The 12,785-nt window shown below is 43.4% G+C and overlaps 1 pseudogene; it reads right to left on the reverse strand.

Moving 5' to 3' along the window:
* Positions 1 to 395: 395 nt before the first annotated feature.
* On the reverse strand, positions 396 to 686 carry LOC150019762 (U6 snRNA-associated Sm-like protein LSm3 pseudogene; annotated as a pseudogene).
* Positions 687 to 12,785: the final 12,099 nt, after the last annotated feature.

The raw sequence follows: 12,785 nt of genomic DNA on the forward strand, positions 1-12,785 counted from the left end.
AAATACGAACAAAAACTTCAATATAGAAACTTTCCCAGTCTCCAGCGAGGTCTCAAGTTTTGGAAAAAATTCAAAAGAGTAAAGACGGATTCAGCCTAAAAAAATGTAGATTTTCCCTTGGTTGCTAAACTGTGGCTATTAACCACCAACACTCATTAAATCTTTTTTTTGCCTTTGGTGATCACATTTATTGGAATCGGAGAAAAATAAAAATGCCACTTAGCTTAAGAATTTGTGTTATGTGTAAATCAACTCATTTCATGAGTGGAAGAATCCTTGAACATTTCTCAATATCAAATATCAAAATTTACCCAGATTCTCTTTTAAATATCTTATATACTAAAGACACAATCATACAAAATCTCCTAATTTCCATACAGAACAAATACTTGGTTTCAGCTTGCTCTCCATGGAGGGGCAACTAGCACAATACCATTTCCCTGGATAAAGTGCATCAGAATATTCTGTTTTGTTAATTTACAAATCTCTTCATATGTTTCTTCATTAATTTCTATAGTTTTCACAGTTTCTCCCACATCTACCCATACCATATTTAAATGTTGATTACGAGCATGTAATGTACCTCCAAACTTGCTAATTCACTAATCCAGGCTGAAATCCCTGATAAGATCCCAGGGCTCTTCTATGGTGTTGGTAATTTGTTGATGCTCCATGTCATCTGCCATGTTTCCTCATTATGTCTTATTGAAGAGAACAAAGAGGCCAAAGACAAAATGTACTAAATGCCATTTTGGATGAGAAATTTACAATGGAGAGATCATTTAAGAGAGCTCATTTAGTCTAACTCTACATTTTATAGAGAGCCATGGAAGTGACTTGTCCAAGGTCGCTTAGCCCATCATGTGCCATACCAGCGCCCCTGGCTCCTAGAACTCTGCCTGTATTTCCTCCCTTTCCCACACATAGCCTCAGCACTGGAAACACTTTACTATGAAACACAAACAAGATTTTAAGAGTCTCCAAAACATCTTGGATTAAAAGGAAACCATTTACAATCTCCTAATAAAGTTCATACTCCACAGAATAAGCCCTGATACAGGCCATGACAGAACAAGCTACCCAGGTGGTAAAGCACTCGAAAATGAGATATGTCACTCTGTCCTTTGGAAAAGTCACCTCCTGTTTTCCATTCATACCAAGGAGAGTGCATATTCATGTCACTACATTAGTACACAAGAATTAATTGAGCAGTACTAGGACAAGTCTCCAGGGTTTGGGCTCCTGGGCTCCTTACAGGACGCAAGCCCACTGCCTCGACTCTGCGGGCTGTCCCCAGACACCAGCCTCCTCAGCCTGCCTAATAAGGCGATGTGCAAATTGACTGGCTGGCTTATAGGTCACCCACTGTTTACTGCACAGACTGGGCTGGCAGGCAAAGCAAGAGCCTACCTTTTGGCAGACAAAGGGTTACCCCTTGCCAAAAGCTGTTAAAAGGCTGCACTGTTACTCTATTTACATAATAATAAACTCAGTGAGGTGCCTGCCAGACTTGAGACCCTGGGTCCTCTTGCAGGGTTATAGGAACCTCACTTCAGCTGTGGCCTGCAGGGAGCTGTGCACTGCAAGGGGAGCTTTGCCCCTGCCTCCCCAGCCCCTTCCCCAGCTCTGGCAGAGAACTCAGTCAATCTTGGAAGCACCTTATTTAGCACGAACCCTGACCAGCCAGGCTCCCCCACCTCAAAAATAGCCACTGACGGTCTCCAAATAGATTGCATGTCCTTGGTCCTTAAAAGGGAGTCACTGGGTCAGGTGTAGAAACAATCCTTAGCATTCCAGAAAATAAGTATGTGCCAGCGAAAAACAAAGTATATTTTCAAATTAAAAAAGGCTGAGCTGTTGGCCACACCATGCTTGAATACTGTGGACAGCAGGACTGAAGTAAGATGGCATTGGTCTCGCAACAAACACAAACCCCTATTACTCTTAGTTCTGTTAAGGTTTGGGCTCGCAGTGCTCCCCCACCCCCACCCCGTTTGTTCTTTGGGCTTCTCTGCATATAAGGAAAAGAATACAGTTGCGGTGATTAATTGCAGCACAGTCCTCATTGCACACATTTCCTTTAGCTTTTGGCCATGGTGGTTTTGTCATTCAGAAGGCATTCCACCCACTTGTTCACCAAAATTTGCATGGTCCCAAAAGAGGTCAGAGCACTGCCAGCATTTCAGGTTTCATCGGTGGACTGTGAGGCTGGACTGGGTGATGTGTGGGAGGGCCAGGAGCACTATGCAGCAAACCTCTGACAACAGCACTCACCAAGCTACTTGTTCCCAGTCACCTGTGAGGTCAAAATTCATGGTACGGCAAGCAGAAACTAGTCTGACAGCCTCCTTATTTCTCTTTCCTTCAGGCGAGTGTTTAGTGTTAACTGAGTGTGTGCTGCGTTAATTGATCATCCCTCTACATTTCTATGACAGCCATTCTTTGCTGCTCAGAGGAATGCAGTTTGGCGTGTCTGAAACCAGTTACGAAAAACAGATGCTTAGTCAATGCTAACATGTTGGGGATGTAAATAAATATTAGACCAAGTTTTAGTTTTCATTAAGCAGGTTTACCTATTCGGTCCCTAGGGGATTCTCTGATAGACAGATCTCAGAAATTCCTGTCTAGATAATTCATGGCAAAGAGAAACAGTGAGAAAGATTCAGCGCCAAAAGCTTGCCAAACTTTAGCTCTATGGAAAAGAGCCCTAGAAAGCAGTTTTAAAAGTAACGTCAGCCCCCATATCGGCCCAACATGCCTTTGCCCTCACAACCTTGAACTAGACTGTACAACCACCAAATTAGGCAAACAGGAGAAGAACCACAGGTGGCCAACACGTGTGGCCAGAATCGGGGTGTCAGGTTGCTCTGGGCCCCTCAGAAAGCAGAGGAGTTCACAAGGCAGCTGCTACCAAACTGGTTGGCTTTTGTGTTTATATGACTCCCCAGCAACTAATTTCCCATTATTTAAGGCCACCTGAGAGAGGACTGGAGCACTGTCATTCCTTTCTCTTCCTTAACTGCCAGCTTTTGGGGCTGTTGGATCCCTAATTAGCACTTCCACCAGAGGCTGGCCAGGGAAAGAAAAGGAGGTGAGAAGACTTAGCTGCCAACTCTGGCCAGCAAGTCCTGTCAACCCAGGTCGTTGAACAGGGGGCAGCTGCTGCAACAGGGCAGGTGTGGCACTGGAGGGCGACCTGGGTCACACTGAAGTCCCTATAGGCAAACAACAAAATAATACTACTAATAATAATTTCTCAAGTGATCAGCAATGACCACTGAGCTATAATCTTAAATTCATTCTAACTAAATCTAATATTGTAAAAGAACAGTCCTCTCTTCCAGTCCCTGGGCCTCTCTCCTTCACAATAAAGATCTTCCTGGACTTATCCTCCCATTGGCATTTCTATCTTAAGCTGGGTTGTCCAACAGGTTTCCAGCACAAGAGAACTATTCATAGACTGGATTATATTAAACTTGCAACTGACACTCAGTTTTGAAGGTATATATTTAGTCATTATCCATGTAGCAGAACTAGAACCACTGCATTTTTCCCACTGAAATTAAAGCTGTGCCAATTACACGGGCAGAATGGATTTTTTATTATATCTTTTCCTGTTTGGAAGAGAAAAGAGTGTTCACTTTTAAATACACATTAAACCTTATTACCTATTAAAGCATATGTGCTATTTGATTGTGCAGCTGAAAGTTATTCTGAAATTATTAAAAGCTCAATCTTCATTTGCTTGTATCTATATAATACTTTATTTTAAAGCACATTATCAGGCTGTTTTTATAAATATATCTTTAAACTGGACACATGCTTATCCCGTGTTAAACTTACAATATGCTGGTATAGCTTTCAGCTGCCTCTTGCAGTACTGATTTAGCTTGGTCACAGTTACCCACATCTGAGAGTATCAATTCAAGTACTATTTCTTCTTTTAAAAAGAAGTCATTGAAAACTTGTTTCCTTAACTGCACTATGTCGTCCCCTAGTGGCAGAAAGGAACTGATGCACTTTACAAAGTCAATTTTACAAACGCCACTCAACACAAAAGCATTCTTGTATACAGCAATTTTAATATTTCTGAGATATGTAAGAGCTTAAATGTTAGCAAATTGTTTCATTCATTTACTCAAGCAATATGTGTTGAGTAATCTATAGGCCGTGTTCTGGGGCTGGGAGACAGTGGACATCAGTGAGTAAACAGGGAGAAAACTCAGTTCTATTACAGTAGTTAACAACTAAAACAAAGGTATAATGTAATGCCTCACACACCAGAGGCCCTTTATTTTAATGTACATGAAATATACATTAAATACTCAGGAAGTGGCAGTGACGTTGTATTGCTGGTTTATCTCTTCAGCTCCTTGTCTGTCTTCACCTCCCTTCAGACAGGCCCAGAGCTGTCCTCCCCAGCTCACCATCAGTATCTGTTCAATAAAATAGTCGTGGGCCGCAAGTACTCATGGAATCCACACTAACGAGGCTCTATTATCCGCTAAATAAAACGGTTTGTGCTGTTTTCAGCTGTCCATATTATAAGCTAAAATACAGACAGTTACAAAAATGAGTCAGTCTCATAAAGTAATAGTGTATATACATACATATACTGATGCAATAATGTACCACAATCAGAGAAGGAAAACTCTGATTCCAAAAAACCTCTGCTGCCTTGCGGCATACCTCTTCAGGGGAAAGGCTAAGGGAGTAAACCCCGACAGAAAATCCGGAGCCGGAGTCCCTAAGGCGGTTTGACGTTGTAGTCAATACCGGCAACTCCTGCGGCGCACCTGAAGCCAAGCTGTATTGACTCCGTCTTTCCCTTGGACCCTTCAGCTGCGAAGAGAGGGGGGGTCTGCTGCATGGGCAACAGCTGGCCCTCCATATCACCCTGCCCAGGCTCTGTAGCTTCAGCTTCACTGGAGAGGACACTCCAGCGTCATCGCAAGATGTCGATTCAACACGGGAGGAGACAGATACCGTGTCACTCCCGAGTCGGACTGCACAGCCATTCTCGGCGGTGCAGATAGACTCTTAAGAAGCTACACCATCGTCTCTCGAGACGGACGGCTGCCGACGAATGTACCACAATATATTCTTTTGTATATAAGCCTCACAACATTTTATTCAGAATCTCACATCTGACAAAATAATAACTTCCAAAGCCACGGAATATTATTGTTTTACTCCTCCCATCTCCTGCCTCTTTTAAACTAGCAGGGTCAGAACTAAAGTTCCTAAATATGTGGGTTCTTACCGAATGTTAGTGTACAGGATGACACACCAGGGCAACAGACAGATGCTCCTGCAAACATGGACCACTGGCCATGGCTGTATGAAGAAGCTCCACACGGAGGAGGGTTCTCACAGGAAATCTAAGTGCTCTGGGTCTGCCCATGCGCAGGAGGGCAGAAGGGCGGTGTGCCTACCCGCAGCACCCTGTCCATCTTTGCTACTTTATCGGAGCGCTAGATACTGCTCTTAATGTTTAGGGCATTTAAAGAGGTTTCTTAAAAACAATACAAATGCTTTTAAGTGTTTGTTATAGACACATACTCTATTTTTCAACATATATATCTTCAAATACAAAAATAGTTATTTGAGTATTTCACAAGGGGCAAGAGAGTCTCCTAGGAGCCTAAATTGAATACATATATGTTCCCCTTTACTCCAATTCCCAAATTAAAATTCCACCAAAACAGCCGAGGTGCTGTTCACAGTTTCTTGCTGCCAAGATTCTGCCAGTTAACAGTGAAGATTCCATGATATAGATTTAAATGTCAAGGGGTGCACAGATACACAACCACTGTTAAAATATGCAAAGTGAGCTTTGTTAGGAACAATGTTCTCTTAGAAAAGAAAGTCTAATGCAACATTAGTGTGATTATTACAAGTCTAAACAAAATTCAAATAATTTATCTAAATGTTTCTTTCATGGCCAAGGCTTAGATAAAAGTTCAGCCTACTCACTGATGTTCTTCCTCCTTTTTTAGGGCTAGAAAAGGGTGGTAGAAATATGTTTCATTTTAACTCAGTGTCCAAATTTAAAGAAAAAACTCTCGGTTATTGATTTGTTTTAAACAAAAGCAGGACTTTGGATAACCAAGATCACATTGAAAGTTATCCAATATGGTAATCCAGGGGTCAACATACCTTGAAGATTATGGCCCTAATTTCTGTGTTATGCCTAAAATTTTTGATAGCATCCATGTTAATAGTTGTATAGTTAGAGGCACTTGTGAAAAAGGAGACATTCTGTAATTTTATACTAAAACTGTATTTAATGCAGTGTTTTATAAAAATTTCACAGTATTCTAAAAGTGCAAACAAAGCATAAACTCTCCCAGAGTCCTCTGCAGGCTCTTAAGTGCCTAAAGCTTGCCCAGAAACCTTCACATGAGGAATATATGCTGCTGCCCCTGAAGTTCCCAAAATATTTCAGTTGTAGAACCTGAGGACATTTCTCATGCCCCATCCTCCAGGAAGTTTCAAGGTCAAGGGAACCCATGCATGGGGTCCCCTGTTACTTGTTTCATCAAAAACCAGTTTGTCTTCGCTGGACTCCAACCAAATTGGTTATAAAAACCCACATGTGGCCCTGGCTGGTGTGGCCCAGTGGATTGAGCGCCAGCCTGTCAACCGAAAGGTCTCTGGTTTGGTTCCCAGTCAAGGCACATGCCTAGGTTGCGGGCCAGGTCCCCAGCTGGGGGCGAACTAGAGGCAACCATTGATGTTTCTCTCCATTTCTTTCTCCCTCCCTTTCTCTCTCTCTAAAAACAAACAAACAAAAAAATCTTAAAAAAAACAAAAACAAAAGAAACCCACATGTGTCAAATGCCTGCTCCTCCCTACTTCCTTGCTCCCTTTAGCACAGAGAAATTCAGTGCTTGGGCAATTCACCTCCAATCCAAACTCTCTAAGGAAAAGAATGATACATCATGGAACTTTCCCAATTAGCAACATGAGGGGCAGGGAAAAGTAAGTAGACTGTGCCATTGTGACACTTTTGAGTTAATAAAGCTATTGCAATAATCACAATCTGCATGTCTTTTTCCAACTCTAAAACATACTTTTGCCCACCTCTGTATTTTAGACAATGTGTCAAATTTTATTAAGAATATTAATAACATACACATATTAAACTATAGTCAATGCATATATTACATAAATCTTATAATTGGTTTTTTTTTTTTAATCCTCATCCAAGGATATGTTTATTGATTTTAGAGAGAGGGGAAGGGAGAGAGAGACAAAGGGAGAGATAAACTTCTATGTGAGAAACATTGATCGGTTGCCTCCCGTGTGTGCCCTGACTGGGGAATGAACCAAAACCTAGGTATGTGTCCTGACCGGAAATCGAACCTGCAACCTTTCTGTTGTATGGGGGACAATGCTCCACCTTACTAAGCCACCGGCCAGGGTCCTATATACATATATTAAAGATAATATGTTGTTATATATACAGACTCCAAACCCTATCCTTTGAGATTTAAGAAGCCCTTTTATTAATGCATACCCAGTTCTACAAAGCTTGCTTGTTTTCTTGCCTGGTCCCTGCTGAGAAGATGCTGAGAAGCTTCTGGAAGGTTAAGGCCACTCTAAGGGGGGAGGGGAGCAGGGGCTGGTCCAGGGGAGGACTCCTTCACATCTCCTTAGTACATCTTTGCTGCCCGACATGTGCTGAATCAGGAACTGACAGTCCCATCTAGACTGGTCTTCAGGAACTTGGGATCCTCCTGGAGGGAGCCCTAGAGGAGACAGGCGCTGCAGCAAAGGCTTGCTGGGCACGGCAGGGAGGCCCTGGATTTCTGCCCTGATGGCGGCAACGACACTGTTACTTACAAAGGATGGTGAAATGGGATCATGTGGGCAACAGCTATTCAGTTGAGCAGAAAAGCAAACAAATTGCATTCATTTTACTGAACAGTTTATCAATGGTGGTAAGAACAATGAATAATATAAAAGCAGAACAAAATTCCTTTTCAGTGGGCAAAACTTTTAAACTCATTCAAGACAAAAATAGATACCACAGAGGAAACAGGCCTATGACTCATCCTTACTCCTGATGTCAGAGCATCTCTGTTCCTACCCCGAGGAGCTAGCTCCGCCCCCCACTCCACCATCCTCCAAAGGCCTGGTGGTTCCTTGGGATCAGTTATGCTCCACCTTCCACGGCCCTCGGCGCAGAAGGGGGCGCCTGGCCACCAGACCTGGTGTGCAAATGAAGGGACCCACTTCACAAGGCTGCTTTCCCTCTGGTATCCATGTGCACCGCCTGGTATCCCTTAATCCTGCACTGGGAATGGCTGCTGTCCTTGCTGTCCCATGGCCGCATACCCTGTGGGCTCCTGACTCCGCAGGCCTTGCTCAGGGACTGTTCCAGAAGTTCCTTTGCTGCAGTGTTCACTACCATGTCTCTCTTTCTCAGCAAATTGTTTTGGATGACATTGGTTAATAACTTTATATGGTTGCAGGTATACTACAATTTTTTAATACATCATCTTTGTGTTCCCCACCCCAAGTCAAGTCTCTTTTCTCCATCCATCACCATTTATTCTTCCTTTACCCTCTTCTACCCCCACCCCTTCTTCCCTCTGTTAATCACCATACTGTTGTTTGTGGCTACTATGAGTTTAAAAAAATTTTTTTTTTTTTTGCTTAGTCTTTTCATCTCTTCACCCAGCTCCGCAACACCCCCACCCCTCAGACAGCTGTCAGCCTGCTCTCTGTCTATGAGTCTGTTTCCGTTTTGTTTGTTAGTTTATTTTGTTTATTAGATTCCACACATGAGTGAAACCATATGATATTTGTCTTTCTCTGACTGGTTTACTTCACTTAGCATAATGCTCCCCAGGTCTATCCATGCTGTCCCAGAAGGTACAATTTCTTTCTTTTTTTCTTACAGCTGAGTAAATTCCATCATGTATATGTACCACAGCTGTTTTAACGACTCACCTACTGTGGGACACTTAGGCTGCTTCCAAATCTTGACTATTGTAAATAACACTGCAATGAACATAGGGGTATATTTATTTTTTCGAATTAGTGTTTTGGGTGTCTTCAGATAAATTCCCAGAAGGGGAATTGCTGGGTCATAAGGCAGTTCCATTTTTAATTTTTTGAGGAAACTCCATACTGTTTTCCACAGTGGCTGCACCAGTCTTCATTCCCACCAGCAGTGCACTAGGGTTCCCCTTTCTCCGCATCTTCACCACACTTGTTTGTGGATTTACTAATGATAGCCATTCTGACAGGTGTGAGGTGGTATCTCACTGTGGCTTTAATTTGCATTTCTCTGATGATTAGTGATATGAACATCCCACTTGCCCCAGACCCACACTTCCAGGCCCAGTTCCCCACTTGCCCTGAAGGTAGATGCTGTTGAGTTTCAGAGCAGGTAGGAATCACCTTTTCCCTAATGTATGCAAATCTCTACTGAAGCTGGAGAGCGGGGAGTGGGACCTGGAGAGAGGGGAGCAGCCCTGTGTTCACAGCTGTGCGTGCTGAGGCAGCGTGTTTCAGATCTGGGGACACAGGTGCCGCCACAGGCTCCTTTCCCCTGTGGGAACTCCTCCTCCCCTGAGAGCTCAGCTGTGCTAGGTGGATGCTGCTGCCATGCACCCATCTGTAATTTGTCTTTAAAAAATTCCTTCCCCTTTGGATACAGAGTTCCTGGTGAGAGCATTTCAGCAAGCCATCAACAATACTTGGCTGAGGAGTCTGGGAAATGATGCCACAGCCAGCAAGGTATCAGGGTGCAGCCAGAGTGGTCGCCCCATCCCCTCCTGTACTTTCCCCTGCCCTACCTTCTCACGTAGGAAAACAAGGTCTCATCCAGTGCTAAGTGCAGCGGTCTTCACACAGTCGGCCTAAAATCACTATCACTTTCCGCTTGACGCAGTGTTCAGCTGCCTACAAAGTGCTTTTAATAGCTCATTTAATCTTCATACAGAATTCTATAATTTACAAATTCATGGGATCCTGCGGCCCGGAAGGTTAGTAACCCTGTCCCCATTTCATAGATGAGAAAACTGACCACCAGAGGGGTTAAAACACAGGGCTGGTGAGAAATGAGGAAAACAAGTTAATTGCTGGGTTCTGCCCATTTGGGTGTGGGACAGAGGAGGGCTTGGCTGGTCTCTGAAGTTGCACAAGCCCTGGATTCCTGCATGAGCATTTAAAGACAGAGAGAACCAACCTGAACTGCACATTCAAGTTTGTGATCATGGCTGCCCCCAGGTCCCGCTCCCTGCTCTCCAGCTTCAGGAGAGATTTGCAGACATTAGGGAAAAGATGATTCCCACATGTTCTGAAACTCAGCGGCAGCCACCTTCAGGGCGAGTGGGGAACTGAGCCTGGATGTGTGTGTCTGGGGCAAGTGGGATGAACGCTTCCAAGTCTTCTCATGAATCATGTGAAAAGCCTTTAGGTTTTATTCAAAACTGCTGTTTTCAACTCTTGGAGATTTGGGCTGAGTAGAGGCTAGACTCTGGCTAAGGAAAGGGTGAGGTGAGAAAGGACTGAAACGAAATTCTCGCTACATTCTTCGGGCGACAGATTTGGAACATGAGCTAATGCGTACACCAGCCCAGCCAAAACCAAACAAACACAAAGCTATTGACAGCTGCCTCGGGGCATCTTTCTGCGCACAAAATAGCCTCTCCCAGCTCCCTCCCAGCAGAAGCTCAGTTATTTTATTTTTTATTAAGGCAAGGGTGTGGATAATCCTCCAAGCCAATATGTCATTTTGTTTAGATTCAGAAATATTTGATCACACTGATCTGGCAAAGAAACAAAAAGTTCTATAGCAGGAATATTTCATCTCTGCAGTAACAAGTTTGAGCAAGTCAGGAATGAGACACAGAACCTGGGCCCCAGACAGCAGGGGTCCCATGACTGACAGGAGGACAACAGTTAACTCCTAAGCCTGCCTTTGACCTCTGAGCACACTCATAGGGGAACAGCTGCTTTTTCCTCTTGCCTGGAACATTTAGCACAAGTTCTGAATCACAGAATCTTTTCCTTTCTTTTATTTTTTCAACTTTTTTTTTTTTTTTTTTTTAGTTCAATCTTGTTTCTAATTTTTTTGTAGTCTTCCAGAGGGAAACAAAGATAACAACTTCAGTTCCCAGATGGTCACATAGACAAGATTTGGGTTTCACACGAGGTGCAAGAATGATGGCCCACAGGGGGGATGTAATTTACAGTAAATGTGAAAAGATGTCCATCAAGTATATACTAGGTAGGGTATTGTTAATTAGAGCCCTCTTCTGTGTGGTTTGCTGTTCTGAACGTTTATTATTCTAAACAGAAGAAGTGGAGGTGGGGTTTGGTGATCATTTTACACATAGCCTGTGAATGAACTGATACAATACTCTACACCAGTGTTATCAACCTGTGGGTCACGACCCTTTTGGGGGTCGAATGACCCTTTCACAGGGGTCGCCTAAGACTATCAGAAAACACATATATAATTACATATTGTTTTTGTGATTAATCACTATGCTTTCGTTATGGTTGGGGGTCACCACAACATGAGGAACTGTATTAAAGGGTCGCGGCATTAGGAAGGTTGAGGACCACTGTTCTACACACTGCAAAAAAGGCTCTCTACTATGTAGTACTTTGAGCTAGATGAGATTCTTACAAGGATCACTGAAAATTTTAACTGAATTTTGGTCTGTAGCATATATGACAGACTAGAAACCAGCAAGGCACAGTCAAATGCATCTGGGACCTCCTGGTAGAACAACCTTTAGAACTGGAAAGGGCTTTGGGGAGCCTCTGGTTTAGTGTTACTCCACTGTAGCTAAATTTGGACTTTCTCAGGGAGCCCTGAAACCTCTCCATGCCCCAGGCACACCCCAGATCCCGAATCTCCAGGCGGACCCTGGCCTGGGGATCTTGTTAAAGCTCCCCACCTGATTCAGGGTGCAGCCTGGGGTGAAAACCAGCCTTCTAAACCTCCTCATTTGATGGAGGAGCACACAGGTAGGCTAAGACAGCATGAGCAGTAATGTCCAGACAGTAAGACTCCCAGTTTCTTTTTTTAAAACACCAGCCTCATTTATACAATAACGTTGATTGCCTGGAGGTGCACTTAAACAAAATTATGAGAGAATACACGATTTCAATTCAATCAGTCCCAGGGCTTGGGGGAAAAAGGACCCCACTCAAACATCATGGAGTGAAATTATGATAAACATAACCAAACAAATGCCCAGTGAATCAGGGAAAGGAAAAGATGAGCTGATGAAAGACTGTCCTAACTAAGATCCCACTGTTGCCTCTGTACAGCCCCTCCCAGACCTCCCCACTGCGGGACCCCTTTGGTAGGAGATTACAGAATGACCGACTAACCCAAATTATACCGACACATACTAGGTTTAAGTTCCAGCTAATTTCCAACCCTCCGATGGAGAGCCACTCACTTCTAGAAATCAAACTATGTAACCCTAGGACACAGGCACTCCCCTGGTGTCTGCGGTGTTCCTTCTTAAAAATCCTTTCTCCTGGCTCATTTCTCCCTGTCGTTAATATACATTACTCATGTGCTAACTTGAAGGTTTACATTTTGTTGTGGTTTTCATCCTCTGCATCTCAGAAACATGTTACTACAATTATCCCAGTTTGTCATCCAAGGAAAATAGCTAACAATACCAGCATACATCAGTTCCCAGGGCAAAGGCATACAAAAGTTCCCCCTGGAGTTTTCTTCTTTCACTTTGTTTTCCAGAATGCCACAGGCCATGTTTTAATCTAAAACCAAGGCACACTAA

The sequence above is a fragment of the Furipterus horrens genome, unplaced genomic scaffold, assembly GCF_987537825.1.
Source record: "Furipterus horrens unplaced genomic scaffold, mFurHor1.1.pri manual_scaffold_2, whole genome shotgun sequence".
NCBI lineage: Eukaryota > Metazoa > Chordata > Mammalia > Chiroptera > Furipteridae > Furipterus > Furipterus horrens.